Source organism: Parasteatoda tepidariorum, chromosome 2, assembly GCF_043381705.1.
Source record: "Parasteatoda tepidariorum isolate YZ-2023 chromosome 2, CAS_Ptep_4.0, whole genome shotgun sequence".
Classification (NCBI taxonomy): Eukaryota; Metazoa; Arthropoda; class Arachnida; order Araneae; family Theridiidae; genus Parasteatoda; species Parasteatoda tepidariorum.
Window position 1 is genome coordinate 55,090,198 of NC_092205.1, and position 18,856 is coordinate 55,109,053.

The 18,856-nt window shown below is 28.1% G+C and overlaps 1 protein-coding gene across 1 annotated transcript in view; it reads right to left on the reverse strand.

Annotated features, from left to right (window-relative positions):
- The window catches only part of LOC107441428 (ras association domain-containing protein 10-like), a 63,487-nt gene extending 45,586 nt beyond the window's left edge, over window positions 1–17,901 (reverse strand). Inside the window, exon 1 of the mRNA XM_016054684.3 lies at window positions 16,912–17,901. The gene's annotated coding sequence lies outside the window, so the exon portion shown is untranslated. The remainder of the gene's footprint in view (window positions 1–16,911) is intronic.
- Between the last annotated feature and the right edge of the window lie 955 nt (window positions 17,902–18,856).

The following is an 18,856-nucleotide window of genomic DNA, read 5'->3' on the forward strand; positions in this document are numbered from 1 at the left end:
GTCCCCAAGACGCCATTTCAGCTTCATTTGTTAAAAATAATGCTAGTTAATTAACAAAACTAATTTTTTTTTAAATGTTAATTAAGGTGTCCACTTACATATTCGGTTAATAATTTTTATTTGTTTAAACAAAATTACTTTGTTACGATATAATATTCTAATACCCAAAAAAGTACTTACGTAGCGTGAAAATATCTTTTGTGATGTAACTCTTTCAAAAGTACATAAAAATGGTTGACAGCAGTAGTGTACATGTAGATTTATTAAATACACCTTGTGCGCCACCTAGGTACCAAATCTAGACCCCGACATTATAAATTTTTGCTCTGTTACAATCGTACCCTGTTACAATTGACCCCACTCCCCCCTATACTTAAGAAAGGAAGGGAAATTTTTTTTTTCGTTTTCGTTAGAGTGTATGAGTTTTATAACGTTCACTTTTATAAACTCAACTTTCAGAAGAAATGAGAAGGGTTTTCGCTTTCCTTCCACCAAAAACTAACTAGTTCTGACGTATTATTTCTGCTGCTTAGTTTTTTTAGTACAATAAAAATTACTTTTCTAATGCTCATTTCAATAAAGTTTTTCTTCTTACATTTATACAAATCATCATTAATAATTTTAATTCGATTTTAATTCATTCATCTTTTTCGTGAATTTCATGGAAAGTCCCTTCAAAAATCCATCACTCGTGAAACTACAAGACGAGACGAGACCAAGCAGATCCTCACGAGCAAGATTTATTAATCTGCTTAACTGCACTTACAAGTATGATTTCCGTCCTTTTTACCCTTCTGCTCGAAGATGGCAAGATATGGCAATAGATTTTAGCTGCTGTATTTCCTGCCGTGTCATATGCCGTCACAAAAGGTAATCTTGATGACAGTTCTCCGTACCTCGAATTTTGCTCACTCGACTTTGACACATCTTGATGGACTACCCATTGTTCAAACAGTACTTGTGACATCATGAGTGATGATTAACTCTTGAGCACAACTTTTCTTTTAAGTGATGGGGCAATCATTTGGATTATTTCGTTTGGTCAGTTACGATTTTGAACATGTGAACAAAATGTTTTATTTTCCCAATTTTCATACCAGACGCATATGCGGTATTTGCGGTCAATAATTATATTGAAAGATTGTATAAAATTTGTGCAATTAAATAAAGAGAGTCTATGTTTAAAAAATAATTTTTTAAGATCTCGAACAAAAAATATAACAATTACTCCAACCGTAACAATTATTTTTCTTTAGATTCTAATTATAATAATTATTTTTCCTGTGTTGTTTATTAATTTTCCTGTGGCTATAATTATTTTGTTTACCATGCTGTTTTAATTTTGAAAGCTGCTCGACGAATTGCCAGCACATTTTTCACTAATTATCACTCTTTTTGGATTTGCAATCATGGAGTATGTTGTTTTAATATAGTTCAATAATCTTGAGTGAAGTTTTAATAGAATAAAAGAAAAGTCAAACGTATAAGAATTAGTGAATTTGAAATATGCTTATTAATCGAGGAATACATAATCTCTGATTGATATCATTTATTATCTTATAGACTATGTTACTATGTTTGTACTATTGTGTGCGCAGTTAAGTGGGCTTATCCAATTCTAGGCAGCTCTATTTTTACGAACAAATGAAATTTTGTCCCTCTAAAGTGCACACTCCGAACTTAAGATACTAAGTTGTGTAATCAGATTTAAGTCGAATAACTTGCACGATAATATGGTTAAAACTGACAAAGTAAGCTTGCCGGTCAAAAACTAGTCACCAATAGCAAAAATCATGAAATTCGATTCAAGTTGGAATTGGGTCAGGGATTTATGGACTAGACCAGCTTGCCGAGGTGACCACTCACACGAAACAGCATATTTAATATAATCATTCAGGATGATCAAGTCTTGCCGTTCAATCAATATATTCATGAATAGTACACTTTATTTGATGATAACTCTAATTTTCAAGATAGCAACAACACAGTTTATTTAATTCTGGTGAGTATGCTTTTATGTGCACACTAATGTACCACACTTGATTGGATAGCCAAATCACTTGACTAGAAAACCATGGAGAATCAGTGAGATATACTGACGTGGTAAAATGCCTTATTAGAATAATTGCTATATGGTGGATTAGCGCAATTAAACTTTCACTGAGGGGTTTAAATTAAACGTGGCGCACGTGTGGACATTCCTTCTGACCAAATCCAAGGGGATTTTATGCGCAAATATAAACTAAATTTTGATTCTCATGGTTTTGGCATGCTCTAAAATTTTTAATAGTCGATTGGTTATTTTGCCTCTAAGTCTTAAAACACATTGTTTAAGAAGATTCATATCTGTTATTCTATGAAGTAACTGATTAATATTATAGAATACAAATAAAATTTACTTTTTAATTATTTATAGTAAAACAAAATTATTCTATGCAACGCAGAACTTCATATTTTAACTGAACATGTATGACATGATTTCTGAAAACAGCATTCAATACGGCTGCAAATTTATTTTAGATATATCAACAAAAAAACACAGTAAAATAATACATTTCCGCTAATTAAACAAAAACAATAATAAGCGAAGATAGAAAACTAGGCCTTAGGTTTTTTTCTTCTTAACAAATGCATAAAAAAAATATTCACCAAGGTGTTAAGAACACAGTAAACAAAAGGATTCAATAAAAATATTTTTCAGATGAATTATTTCCACGTTAAAAATGAACTTTCTTTCAAAGCTGAGGTTGTGTATTGCTTAGCTAATGCTGTCTTTGTCTTTAAAACAAGTCCTCGTTCTACGGTTGGCGGCATCGCTTTTGTATTGATTGTAAACTTCGTATATCTTTCTCATTATCTTATAAGCAATTTATTTCTATCTCAAGTTAATTAAATGTAAGCCTTTTCGGTAGATGGTTAATGGGAAAACTGTATATCGTTTATGGAGTGGAAATACATATCGAAGGTCAAGCCGGTTGAGACTACAAAAAGAAAATTGTTGAAAGATTTGTTATACAGGGATATCATGTCCATCAAATACTGGCTACTTAAATCCGGATTATAAAATAAAATAAGCTTTTAGTAATTACACTGTAATTGGCGTGACGTGAATTAAGACAGATTGGAAAAGCACAGCGATAAGTGGAATTTAATCATCAGGATGAATTAATGTTTACAGTTAAATGCACTTTCAAAATTATAAATCTCTTTTAAGGCTGAATTTGGCATTAAAAATTTATTTATTTGCTCCAAAAGGATTAAATGTAACAAAACTCAAAAGCCAATATTCTTTGTTTTGTTTTTGATGCTTAAACTTTAAAATTACAATACTTTAATCGAATAATAAAGCAAAAATATACTACTTTATGTATCAATATACACACAAAATAACATAAAAATTTACAATATTGTAATCAGCATAAAATGGCCTGATTATTCTACTTGTAAAAATAAAGAACAAGTGAAAATTTATTAAATTAGCAATTATTGTAAAGCAACTAAGCAGCTTTACAAAAATTAAGTTTCTGAAGATCAGGTTGGTCCAGTTCTACAAAATTTTTGAATGAACTTAAGTTATAAATCATTTATCAATTTTGAATTAAAAAATATTGATGTGCAGAAATATAGCAGGGATCTGTCCATACATTTTGTAAAAGGTCCGGTTTTTGTGAAATTGTGAAAAAATTACTCACATTCTTTCAACCAGGGTTATGCTTTTATGAATTTGTGCAAATAGGGTCCGGTTATTGCAAAAAACTTTTTCAAGGAGTTTTTAAATTGTAAATAGATACAAGATTATGCTCAGCACTGTAAAATTATAATGAAAAAAATTAAATTTTCAAAAACAGCAATTGCTGCTTCTAAATTAGAGATGCAACATACAAATATTTAATACTATACTGCTGAACACAGAATATTCATTTCGGACGAATAATGGAAGAATTGTCTGCCGAAGACAAAACTTAATTCATTTACATCCATCGTTAATGTTTTCTGCCCTGTGAAGGGTTTATTCAATTAACAAAACAATAATTAAGATAAACAAATTTGTGAAGGGTCCAATTAAAGGAATATCATTTTGTGAAGGGTCCGTTTTTAAGTTAAAATATTTTGTGAAGGGTTCGTTTTTATGAAAATTTATTTTGTGAAGGATCCGTTAACGGACCCAAATTTCTTCTAAACAGACCCTTGTATAGTGAATATAAAAAAGTTCTTTTAGGAAGAATTACCCCTTCCCGTTGCAGAAGGATAGATTCAGGAACTACCTGGGGGAAAATAATGTTCAGAAGTAAGTGCAAATTATAAATTACAACCCACTTTTAGAGCTAAATTTTACATTATAAGTTTCTCCATTTGTTCAAAAAGAATAAATACGGGACAGCTCTGGAAGGACTTTTTAAATTAAATTTATATTATTACACAGTATACGCACCCAAGGATAATTTGTTAAAATGATATCCCAAACTTCCTAATTAGGACGAAGTTACAAATTTGTTTTTCATACAGTATTGAAATAGGAAAAAACAAATAAATAAAAAAATGTAATAAGTCAAATTAGGGCTGTGGGAATTGTGAAGCACAAATTCAATTGTAAGAGGGTTACAGACAACAAATTGGCTTTCAGGGAGCTACTATTCAGTCATTTTACTGTATATTTATCTTTCCTTAATCTTATTAGAACATTATCAGCTTGGCTTAATTAAAAGGAAAAAAGAGAGCTAACTATAAGAAAACAGTTATTCATTAGTGCTTAAAATAACTTAAAATAATAAATCGTTTTCATAAAACAATTTTATTTGAATTTTTTTTTATTAAAATACTTACCAATAGCTAGTTAAAAAATTTTAAACTTTTTTTTATTAATTTACAAACTTAAACAAAATATAGAAGTACAAAATTTTTGTTTGCTTAGTTACAAGTTTTGCAAGAAATTGAAAGAGTAATTTTTTATTGTTTTAACTATCTTCTGGCTATCACAAAAAGCTCATTTTTATCAAAAAGAACTTGAATAGTAACACTTCGTTTTAGATTATATGGAATGTGAGAAAAAAACTTTTTTATCGCCAGAAAATACAAGAACCGCAATGACCTAAATAGAAAATAATGAAATTGAAAATCTTAGGAAACGTTTCGATATAAGTTAAATGAATTAATTTCGATTAAACGTATTATTATTTAGTTAAAATAAACATTAAAAATACTCAAAGCTTGAATTTAATGTCATATTGTAATTTATAATTTTTTTGAAAAAAAATAGGTTTATGTCCAAATAATGTTAAGAATTTTTTTTTTTATTTGTTCGATTCGCCTCAGGGCAATGTTTACCAGTTATTGTATTATGATTTATTTAACTGAATGACAAGCGTATAGATAAAATCTTTACAGCGTTGTGAAATGTATTTATAGTTATTAAAGTGAAAAACACACCAAAATTTGTCATTGATGTTTTTATTGCATTTAAATTTCAATTCGTCCTTATCCTTCCTCGTTACCGCAATTCGAACTTCATTTAATTCGCATTTCCTTGTTACCGCAAGTTAAATGACTTCATATGAGCATTTTTATTTAACTTACAAACCCATGACTTCATATGAGCATTATTATTTAACTTACAAAACCGAGATTTGTTTAATTTATTATCAACAATATTTAGGTAGCCTATCATGTTCAAACTTAGGAATCTTTATAAAATTTAACGTCGTATTGTTGAATCGATTGTAACGGACATGCAGATGAATATGATGCGTTATGAATAAAGAATCATTGTCGTACATATGCAGTTCTCTAATGTTTTTACAGTTACAAATAGTAGTACTAATCACATTTCCTTACGCATTGAATTTTTCAATTTCTATGACAGTTTTCAAAACATATAAAGAAAGATGGGACTTTTTTTCTCTTATCTAACATTTTATATATTATGTACATAAGAAAATCGATAACAGTTCAGTATTGAATTGCTAAGTAAAAACTTTTGAAAATATATTGATAATATGCCCTTTATTATAAAGCCCTTTTAACATTATAAAGCCCTTTAACATTATAAAGCCCTTTTTTCCGTACAGCTGGGTTCATACTGTAGCAGAGAAGCCTAAATGGTTAAACTCATGATCGACTGGACAGGGGTTCAAATCTCAGCGTTGATACTTCAATATTTCCTTTATTTCTTCAATACATGAAGAGTTTCCAGTGTTCTGCACTCTTCAATCGGTAAATCTGGACTAATAGAAACCGAAATTACTATTCACGCATGAATGGCGCAGCATCCACAGATAATTTCCTTTTTATGGTTTAAAAACATTGATATTTGTAAATGGTCATGAAACCTTACAGTTTCGTATTCATGGTTTTATAACCGTACTAGTTGTAAGCGGTTTCAAATTCATAAAGGTAATAAAAAATGTTCCTAACCATAAACTATATGGTTAATCGGATGGAGAGACTGCAGCCGGTCATTTTACTGTGATTTCAGAAAGAAAATCCTAACAGTGTGTTTTTAAATTGCTGCTGTTATAAAATGACATTTAAAGCAATGTTTATCCTCTAGGTCTTTTGAAAGATTCAAATACGAGGGTAAATGGCACTATCTTATACGTAAATTAACAACAACAATCCACTTTTGTTTGATTTCTCAACATCGAAATTGTAACATGAATTTGCATAAGAAAATTGATTATTTTATTAAAATATGAAACGTGTCTTCATTGCTATTTAAACTAAAAGAAACTTTTTTTGTGGAAAAGACTAACACAATTCTTAAATTTGCACATCAAATGCTATTTTAAAAATATGCATGCTTAAACTTATACACGTGTTTAAAAAAAGTAGACACATATAAAAAGTGAAACTAAAAATGACTATGACATAATTAAAAAAAAACTGGAAACTTAGCTGTGAATTAGAATCAATGGCTTCGAAACTTCAGACCAATTTTTAGGAAATCAATTGTTGGTAAAATTTAATTGGGTTTTAACAACAAACAACCCCCAAGAAAAATTAAGTTCATTTGTAGGTTAAACACTTACAGTGAAACGAAATTTTTGATGCCATACCTCAAAAAATATTCAAAAATTATTTTTATATTTAATAATATTGAAAAAATAGTGTTAAAACATCTCTAGCATAAAAACAAGCGTTGTAAAACATCCAACAATTTAGATACATGTAGTCACCATGCATTTATTTTAAATGAGATTTTCATAAATCCTACTAAGCAAAAAATATCATTCGTACAGTAGCTCAATCAAACTGCAAATTGCCTGATGTGCAGAAATACCTTTCAAAGAAATTCGAGTATTCATAGCAGGAATTCCAGCAATGTTTGTAAATAATGATCTTTTGTAGAAAATATAAAGACTATTTTGCGTGACATGCATATATATATCGAGAACTTGCTTTATAAATGATAAGAATGAGATATTAATCGCATCAGCTGCGATATTGCAAGATAAAGAGAACAGATATAACACTGGTATCAGTTTAGGCGCAACAAGAATTGAAAAGCGTATTTTAAAATGCGCGTTGAATTTAACTAATTTTATATTAAAAAAAATGGAGATATTTATAAAAAAAAATTAAGGAAAAGTAAAAGATTTAAAATTTTTAATTTCAAAATTACTAAGCAATGTATAGAATTTTCTTTCTCAGGTCTAATTTTTTTTTAAATTAACATATCACATTTTACGTTTTTTTTTTTTTTTTTTAACTTTCTTGTTTTTTTAATTATCGCGTTACGACGCTTTCAATAATTTTCTGATTTCAAACATTTAAGGAAAATCTCTTAGAATAATGTTATATTAACAAAATACTTAATCAATTTAAAATTATCTTTTTAAAAAATTTTGTAAAAACGTTACATTAATGTGTATAATCAAATAAATTTTAAAGAATAAGTCATGTATTAAAGTCTTTTTACTTCTCTTAATCTTCTAAATAAATTTACTGTTTTATTATTCTTCGTAAAAAGTCTTGAAAATTTTACTCAATTCATTTAAGTTAAATATCCTTCATGTTGGTTTTTTATTGTAATGCCGGAATTAAGTAATAGTTTTACTTGCATTATTCTTCGGTAATTGTTGTGAAAGAAAATGGAACATGAACTGTGTTTTCTGCACTAAATTAAGCAAATGTGTATGGAAAAAGGTGTTTCCCAAGAACTTCATTATATATATTTTCCTATTTGGTAATTAAGATCGCTTACACGATGCTGTGAGTAAAATGATACGTGACCCCTTTTTCAGCCCATTATTTGCAAACAACTAAATATATGTTTTTTTTTCAGACTTTGTCATTAGTATTAAGATAGTTTTTTGAACAATTGCTTACATTAACGGGTATTAAATTTATCTCGTTACAAAATCAGGAATTTATTTTTTACATTATTAAAAATATACAGAACTTAGTTTTCTTAAGAATTCTTTTTTTAACGAGCTCCATTGAGAAATAAAGTAATATAGTAATAAGTAATAATAAGTATATAAGTAATAAGTAGTAATAAGTCTAATTTTATTCAATGGAAATCACAAAAATTCTCCCAGTTCTTCAAAAGTAGCTCGATTTTATATTTCTATTTAAAATTAAAATTTCATCAGATTTTTTTTGTTAAATATCCTGTTTAATAATATTCTAGACATAAGATTTTCTCAATAATACAAATAATGAAATATTTTAAAAATAAAACAAAGACACTTTTAATATAAATAACTTATTTCCAAACATACAAATATTAATTAGCCACGGTTTATTATTCTAAACTAAATTCAATAAAATAATAACACTTTTTATAAAACAAAATCTTATTCATTAGCAAATTACTTAAACATTAGATCACTCAACTAGATAAATTCAAAAAGGATACTTAAATACGAGTTCAAAGAATTTCTGAATTTAAAATGTGCATAAATTAAATAATTCATTTTGCCTGGAAGTTGATATTAAGGTTTTAATTTAAATAAAAATAATTTTGTACAAAAATTTAAGGGTACAAGTTTGTATGTGGTATCGTGAATGAACTGAGATACTTACTCTTGATGACAAAGTGCAAGTGTCAGATATAAAGTTTAAACGTAGTTGTTTGCACGTCACGTCGAAACCATAGGAACTGTTGAATTCATATACTTGTCACTTGATGATAGAGATAACGCTAAAAGGTTAGATGTCTTTGCTCTTACACAGCTTTCATTAGAAAATTGTATGCATGACATCATGTTTCCAGAGTTTTGCATCATAAATTTATACAAACATACGTGCAGAAAGCAAAGCATTTTTAAGCTAAGTATTTCAAGGAATTTATGAAAACACATCTAAAAGCGGCGGCTATTGTATTGTTGTTTTGTTTGTTAAAAAATGGGGAAAAAGTTTGGTTACCTTAGAAAATACTGAGAAATAAATTTTGAATGAAATATACTGGTAGTTAAATCAGAGTAAGCAAGTTTTTCCATGCAAGAAATGAAAAAACACGCGAAAAGAAATTAAATAAGAAAATAACAGAAACGTGTTTTTTCTAATCCTAGTCGAAGATATGAAAGAAACTCCTCTGTATAAAAATTATTTTTGATTAAAAATATTTATGCAGTTTATTATTGTAATCAAATTTAATTTAGCACTTAGTACTTTCACTCATATTATAATTTTAGGGTTCAAAATTAGTTTTTCTTTTATTTTTCAATAATATGATTTTTTTTTTTAAAAGACATGACATGATTTAATTGACATGCATTTCAAAAATATATCTAAATTGACAAAAAAATACGTTTTAAAAATATATAAAAATAAAGCATATAATAAAAGACAAGCATAATTAATTTTCAGAAAATTTCCACCATTTTAAAAATCTTAACATATCAGTATTTTAATAAAAGAGAATATCTATAATTATAATCCTAATTAAACCTGAAAAAAAATTCTATGTGAGGGGAATTATTAAGCATAATATATTTGCAAATATGGTCCTGTTATTGAGAAAAAAAATTTTCAAGGAGTTTTTAAATTGTAAATAGATACAAGATTCTGCTCAACACTGTAAAATTATAAATTAAAAAAATAAAAAAATAAACGGCAATTTCTGCTACTAAATTAGAGATGCAACGTACAAATACTTGGTATTTAGCCTACTGCTGAACGCAGAATATTCATTTCGGACGAATAAAGGAAGCGTCTGCCGAAGACAAAACTTGGTTCGTTTACATCTGTCTTTCTTCCCCACCCCTGGGAAGGGTTTATTCGATTAACAAAACAATAAATGAAGATAACCAAATTTGTGAAGGGTCAGATTAAAAGATAAATTATTTTGTGAAGGGTCCGTTTTTAAGTTAAAATATTTTGTGAAGGGTCCGTTTCTTATGAAAAGATATTTTGTGAAGGGTCCGTTAACGGACCCAAATCTCTTCTAAACAGACCCCTGAGTTCAATCAATTTCCTTCTAAGAAAATTTGTACCTCAGAATGTTTTCCACTGTTCATAGTTATAAATGAATCAATATGAAAACTTGTAATATTTTGTAATTTAATTAATAATTATATACATTATATATACAATTTACATATGATTGCAAGTTTTAATTGAAATAAAAACACATTTCTAAACACTCTAAAGTTTTGAAATCAGTTATATCAATCCTTATCAATCAATCATTAGTTGTTGTCTTTAAAATTCTCGGGATGCATATTTGATTTTTTAGGTTCAAACCTAACAGTTTTGACAAATATAGATGTAGGGTGGTAAAATACAACTGACATCCATAAAGTTTTTGACCTTCCTTAGATGTATAGGAAATAAGTAATAAAATAGATTATCTTATTTTCATTAAAGGAAAATCATCACTCATGTGTAACAGATTGGAGGAATTTATAGAGTTGTAGCAGATACCATAGTATGATTGATTGGTAATTTGTAAGTTCACATGAATAAGGTAACATCTCTTTTAGTTTTAAGTGGAATTTTACTATAATTAAGAGATACCTCCTCTAAAATCGGAAAACATATCTGTTATCACAGAAGTTCAGATTGCGATAACATCGACACACCTTTAAGTTTGTCAAATTGAATAATAACTAAATTACAAATTTATGGTTCTGAAACTGAGCTACTTGAAAAGTTCTACACCAATCGGAGTTTGAATTGATATGCTTAGATATTTTTATTATAATAACTAGAGAAAACTTTTTAATACTACACAACTAAGCCAAAAATTAGTAATTTTAGTTTCAGTACTTTTGTTTACTTATATGGCGTTCTAAATACAAAATACAAGAATTATTCTTAAGACATAAGTAGAATTGAATATTTAGTAGTAAGTAATAAGTAGGGTACAAAATAAAATATGCTTCGAAAGTAATTTTTATAATTAATTTTCATAATATTTAATATCCTTTTTTTGAATTATAGGAATCCGTAAAGGAGGGAACATTGTAGATTCTAATATTTTTGAGCGTTACATTTATTTTTAGTTGAAACTTAAAATTGATTCAACATGAAACAATTCTTAAAAAGCCTTCGCCCAATTAAAATCACTCATGAACTTTTTTTTATTAAAATGCAAACTATGATAACCTTTAAGTACTAAATTGAGTAATCATTTCGACAATCGGAAAAGATTCACAGATTTTAAGCAGTTGGAGATTTTTCTCTCATTCAGTTATTCTATCATCCACCTGTCTCCAAACTAGTATCGATTCTGGACAACGTAAAAAGGATCTGAAAACTATTCAACACCATTGCTGTTTTGATAAATTTTTAAGCCTGATTATATTAACGTTGAAAACTTATGAATAAATTTAGTATAATCTAAGTACATGTAAATATTGGAGTCGTTAGGGGTTACATTTTAATAAAAAGAGTAGGTAAAAAATCACAGTATCTGCCTTATTCCTTGTTTTTTGTCTCATATTTGTTAAGTAACTTCACTCAGATTTTCGATTGTAAAAAGAATTATTCGAATAGTTGCAATATTGATTAAAAAAGACGTTTAATACAGTTAAATAAGTCTTTTAGAAAGATTTTTTTTAAAAAGCACGTATGAATTTTCAAAAAGTTGCTTTTAAGGATTTTATGTTCTATTCTTTTATGGTCATTTTTTCATTGTAGTTAAATCTTTATCAAATGCATAAATAGTAAGTAAATGTTATTGACATTTCATCACAAAATACTCATTATAAAAGAAATAATAAGCAGTTTGTTTGTTGTGTATATTATAAATATGTTCCCATAAGCTACTAATTTTGAGTAACTTCAGCGTCTTCAGAGTAAAGGTAAATAGTAAATAACTCAGACTGCTATCTAATGCTTGAAATAATTCAATAGAGTGACATAATTTTGATTCAATTATGGAAGCCTAATTTTGTCATCTAGGTTTGCCCCTGTTTGACAATTATAATCTCTTATTTTCATTGCTGATTTTATTCGTATAAATACTAGAGTCTAAGAAAATTTGTTTCTAATCAGAAAAGTTTTCATTGGATATTAAAATCCATGCAGGTGATATAATACGCGTGAGGATCTTGACCAGGTCTTGTGGAATTGCGTAGACCAAAGCCAAGAAAATAGCTAATAGTTTTAATTTTTAACAAAAGAAATCATTATAATTGCTTTACTCACATAAAATTTAAACAAGGTTATACAATTTTAAGAATGATTTACCAAACAAAATGTTAATTAAGGTTAAAAAAATTTTTGTGAAACATTTCTTTATCAAAATATAAAAATAGTTGCATAAAAATCTGCTTAACGAATCTTTTTTTTTATTTGAATTTATTTCTAATTGAGATAATAATGTCTATTATAGATACTATAACAGTATATATACATATATGGAAAATGCTAAAATCAGGATCAAAAAATCATCTGCAAAAAATCAGGATCAAATTGGTTACCCAAAGTGCTGGTACTTTTTATAATAAAATCTATTTTTAGCTAAAAATTTTAGGGAACAAAGAATCTGATAAACAGTAATTTTTATACCGTAGTATTTACTATAAAATCACTGAAATTAAATAAGTGCTACTGTAACAATTACTGTATAAAGAAATGTATTTCACGGATGATGCGTCCAGAGTGCCAGTACTTTTTATCGTAAACTTATCCGGAATATATTACAGTGTATGAGAATTCTATTTAAAGAATTGAGAAGGGGTATCTTTTTAAGGCAAACTGCAATAATTTTAGTACTGTAGCAAAGGTTTAAGCGTTATGAAATTCGCACAAAAATGAGAAGTCCAAAAATGAGATGACCTTAGTTTGATGTAAAATAATTCATAGATTGTATCAGATAGACAAATTTTTAAAACATGTAAAGCGATGTAGGTCTCTTTCCTAAAAGCACTAATGACGTAGTCTACTTCCATCAATTTTATTGTTAGGCTTTCCAAAACGTATTAACCGAACACGATATTTCCGTGAACATATTTTGAGAAATGGCTTTTAACATAGTAGCAATGATCAGCCTTCCTAATCAATTAAATCCTCACTGCGACCACCTGTTGCTTAGTTCGATGAGGCAGCCATGATCTTCAAGAGTGGGTCATCTCGGTGGCTCATTTTATTTATTTTTTCTTCAAAAAGAAATATTAAATGGGATGGCTGATAATTAGAATAAGATAGCTTGTTTCAGGTGCTTAAGACAATGTTTTATTACTTTAACCGGATATAGTTGCTCTTATAATGAGAAATTCTTTTTTTGAATATATGATGACCTAAAGTCTTTTGAACTCCCAATCTTTAAGCTAAGATTCAATTAACAATAGGGAAGAGATGCTTGGTTTTTGCTCGTGAAATCTCATGAACATTTAAATAACTTTGTTCAATTTATTTGAAACTAAATTTTATGAATATTACAGTGAATAGTTTATATACATTTGCTCAAATCTAATACTGAATCATTAAGCTAAGATTCAGTTAACAATAAGGAAGAGATGCTGGGGTTTCATCCGTGAAATCTAATGAGCATTTAAATATATTTGCTTATTTTAGAACTAAATTTCATGAATATTACATTGAATAGCTCTTTCACATTTGCTCAAAACTAATACTGAATTTGCTTTACTTGCTTACATTTATAACTGAATTTAATATGAATGAATGCACATTTTAAGTGTAAAAATTAATAAAAAATATTTACATATTATGTAAAATAATTTTCTACAATAATAATTTATTTTCTACAATAATAATCTATTTTCTACAATAATAATCTATTTTCAAACTGAAATAAAACATTTTTGCAATAAGTAAACGAAATCTATGCTATGCAAGGCTAATAACGAAAAATACTGATTAAAAATAGTATAACATATAGCAGTTTCTCAAACTATGAGTCATGACCCCAGTTGGGATTGCTTGACCAGCAGCAGTGGTCACCGAAAATTTTTACAATTTCGATATATTTTTTAAAATATTATGAATTTTTCCCTGAAGAAATGAATTTTTCATTAAAAAATTGATTTTGATAAGTTAATGATTTTTTCATTGAAAGAAGCTTTCAATAGAAAAATTGTGTTAGCATTTGTAAGGACGGTGCTAAAACAATGGCTGGTGACAAAATTGGATTTCAAGTCAAAGTTAAGGAAAGTGGAAAGGAACATTTAACAATTGGTACTGGTGGCCGAAATAATATCAGCAGAGTTAGCTGCTGCGCTCTGAGATAGTGTTAAAGTGGCAAAAAAAATCGCACTCAATTTCGTACGTAGTTCTCAAATTCTAGCAAAGACATGAGTTTTGAATACAAATGCTCAAGAAGTCAAAGTTTAAGTAGGTTGTTAAAAATCAAAGATAAAATTCTTTTTCTAACCGAACGAAATCTGATTTTGTGAATTAATTCTATAATAAGATGTGTCTACAATAACCTATGTTATTTGAGTGACATGTTTAAAAAAGCTAGATAAACTAACTTCAATGAAAAAGTTGAAATATATTCTTTTTGAAATCAAAAATGGATGCTTTTAATAAAAAAAATTACCATATCGAGATCACAATTAGGAAATTACCATATCGAGATATGGTGCAAAAGGGTTCGTTAGAAATGCTTATCGCAACAAATGAATGAATTTTAAGTGAAAATGATAAAACAGATCATCAAAAAAGATGAATTGTTAATATTGATAAGTGAATATCTTAGGTGTCCTTCGGAAGACTTAGAAAAATATTTCCCTTCAAATTTTAGTGCTCAGGAACTAATATGGATTGTTAAACCATTTGGAATTACTGTGGAAAATATTACGCTTTTACCATTAAAATCACAAGAACTTGCCGACTTATCAAGTGATTTAGGGATGAAAATTGACTTTAATATAAAGTCTTAAGAAGATTTTTGCAGTGGCAAAAGAACTTCCAATGACTTCTGAGATTGATAAAAACTTTCTTTTACCTTTTTTCTACGAATTATTCGTATCAGACGACATTTTCGTTTTTAACCCTCATGAAATCAAAGTGCCACTCAAATCTAGAGAATATTGAAGCGTTTCGCCCTGCGGTATCGAATATTTTTTCAAGATTTGGTGCTTGAATTTACACTAGTAATTGAGTTTCTCATCATTATTGTATTGTATTGTATTGTTAAGTTTGTCCTTTATTTTAAATTTTCACGTTGTTTTATGCATATAAATAAGCGACAATATTATAATACAGTATAGTGAAAATGACAGTTTAACACAAGAATTGTGTCTCTTTAGCGCAATCCTCTTAGGGTGCTCCAAAAATTATATAAGGTCACCACACCAAAAGGTTAAAGAAACCTTGACTCAGAGGATCAAACCGCTCTATTTAAAAACGGTAATGATACTGTCATTTTAATGCAATTACTAGTCGAAGTAATAAAAAAAAGTATATATTTAGTTACATTTACTACTTCCGTATGTTATATAGATTTATCAAATGTTTTATAATTTATTTCATCATAATGTACAGTGCGTAACGAAAAATGAACTATACTGAATAACTTTCGATCTAATTATTGGATTTTCACGTAATATGAATCAATATCTATGTTTCGAGGAGGTTGCTTCAAATATTACGATTAATTAGGGCAGACAATATTTTAAGTTACAAAATCAGACACAAAAACGTACTTCTTTTTCAACGGATTAGAACTCCTGACTCCTAAAATACGGGCGGTAGCTGCAATCCCGGAAATACGGTCCCAATATTTTGGTCAGAAAAGCGGTCCAAAAATCGTTAAACTTTATATAAATGTTAATTTTTGCGTCTTTCACCATATCTCGGAAATTTTTTACATGAATCAAAGACGTTTTGCATACAAATATAAAATTCGTTTATACAACGATACTTCTATCTACTATACTATACTATAAAAGGTACTATAGTATTATGAAAATAGTCCCATTTAACACTTTTTTAAGGTAGAAACAACACCTTTACGCGATACAATGGTTTAATTCACCAATATTATAATTCAACGGGGAACAAAATAGTTTTTAGACTGAATGTTTCTTTTTAAATCTGATGTTTATTTAAACCGGATGTTTTTCAATAAATAATAAATAATCTTTTTCATCAGAAACAACAGGTTAAAATTAATCGTTTTTGATCTTTTTTGCCATTTTATGTTTCGCATTAAAAAACTAAAGATTTTAATTTTTTACACAGTTTCGATGCAATATAAATTTTGATAATTGAAATAAAGACGTCTTCAAAAAATCTAGGTTTTTCCTGGGATATTATGATTTATAGTAGGTCTAATATCTGTCAGCTCAAAATAAATTTAACAAATACTTTAGAACAGAATTATAATTTATTTCATTTCCCCCCATTTATTCCATAAAAGAAACATACGAATCCATGAGAAACATCCAAAATAAGTGCTATTACTAATGGATGCAAGGTGACTTTAAATTGCGACTCACGTAATAATAGTATCCCTTTGCAACTTACGTCATGGATATAATGAAAACACCTACTTACCCTGTTTGTTGAGACAACGGAAGACCAGGAAAAAAAGTGTAAGAAAACAGCTGCTTAACTCCTTGGGTTTTATGGTGGTAATCCTCCGAGCGTAGATATTACGTGTAATATCCGTTGGAAGACCACTTTTACGGAAGAATCAAGGTAAACGGGATTTATGGAGTATGAACATAAACACAAGTTGCCTTTCACTGCTTTCACTTTCTTGCATTATTGAAGCAATATTTTTCCATTTTTCCACTTATATACCTCTACATCACATAAAAAAAACAACTAAATCTTGGCTTAATTTGATAAAGTATTGCAAACGTGTTATCGAAATTTAAATCAAATTAATACAACGTTTTCATCCTTGATGCTGAAAATTCTATACTTTAAGAATGTTGCCAACAATTTTAAAAGTCATCTATAGTAAAAATTATTCTTAATTTCTATTAACGTAAATATCGTTTGCAATCAGATTTTCTAATTTTAAATATTCCAAAAATCGTTTGCAGTAAAAAATGATCATTTTAATAGATAAAAAACATCGTTTTCAGTAACAGATAATTAATAAGTAAATTGCGAAGATCAACTACATCAACGTAGTCATTCTTTTGATATCGTCTGAGCTTTTGAAAGTAACACTGATGCCAATTCAGAAAAAAACGAAGTGTAATTGAATCACTTGCAATGAGGTATTTTAAAGGAAATCCAATAAGTTGCTTTCTAAGAAACTAATGTTTTCGGTAAGTTTATTCCTTTGAGAAATATTTCAGAAGATAAATTCTTTCACGTAAGCATCCCTGCTCCTCCAGAGAAATTCCGCAAAATCATTGACAAAGAAGTACACGTGATTTGAAGCGTATCAATGTAGTGTGTTACTTCAAAAAATCGCACGCCCTCAACATCTTTGATAACGCGTCTTTGCACGCTGCTGCTTCAATCATAACTAAATTCAACCACGTGCTTCAATAAGTCAACGCGCGCCGTAAAACGAAAAGAAACAAGTATCCGTTCTATCAAGCAAGGAAAAAAAAGGCAGCCGACCACCCGGTCGAAACCACAATGATTGGATAAAAGACATCACATGACCTGCCGTAAAATGTTTTCATTTTTACTACACCTATTATGATAGATTTAAAAGTTTTTTTTAACACTTTGTTTTAATGAACGGTTTTCCTCATTATCTTCTCCTTAGTGAATTCAGTTTGAAAGGTATAGTTTTTTTATGATGCACATCATTAAAACAACGGGTTTTTTTTTCCTTTCATTATAAGATGAATGATTAAAATTTACATCTATGAAATCAAACGCTTGGCAACTTGCTTTTAATTGAAATAATTTCCCAGACCGTTTATATAATTTTTTATAATTTAATACAGAAAAGTGCTACTACTTGCAATTAATTTTTTATAGATTTAAAAATATATGTTTTATTCATTTTTTGTTTTTAATTATCCCGAATTAATAGAATTTATTGACTATTTTTTTAAAATTATTTTGGATTAAGGTTATCTAAATTTTGCGATTACTGCATACAGCATTTTACTTTAAAATTTGTTATATTTAATATATAATTAATTTTAATGATACTTATTTTAAATAATTCATACATCATAAATTGGTAATTACAAAAAACTTTTCATGATTTTTCAGAGTATTTATTTTATAACCTGTATGAAAATGTAAGGCTAATTCGCCAGTAAAATTAAAAAAAATTATAATTAAAAATAATAAGTGAATAAATTCAAAATCTGCAGAAATGTTGCCAATATTTTCATTTTATGTTATTTTACGTTTTCAAATATACAGAATTCTTTTCAATTAACTTCTGATGAATCTGAAGTAATTTTTATCATTTATTTACTCATTGTGGTTTCAAAAAAAGTTATGATTTTGTTTTCGAAAGCAATGGTATTTTTGGTTAATTAAGAAAATATCCCACTGAATATATTTTTTTATG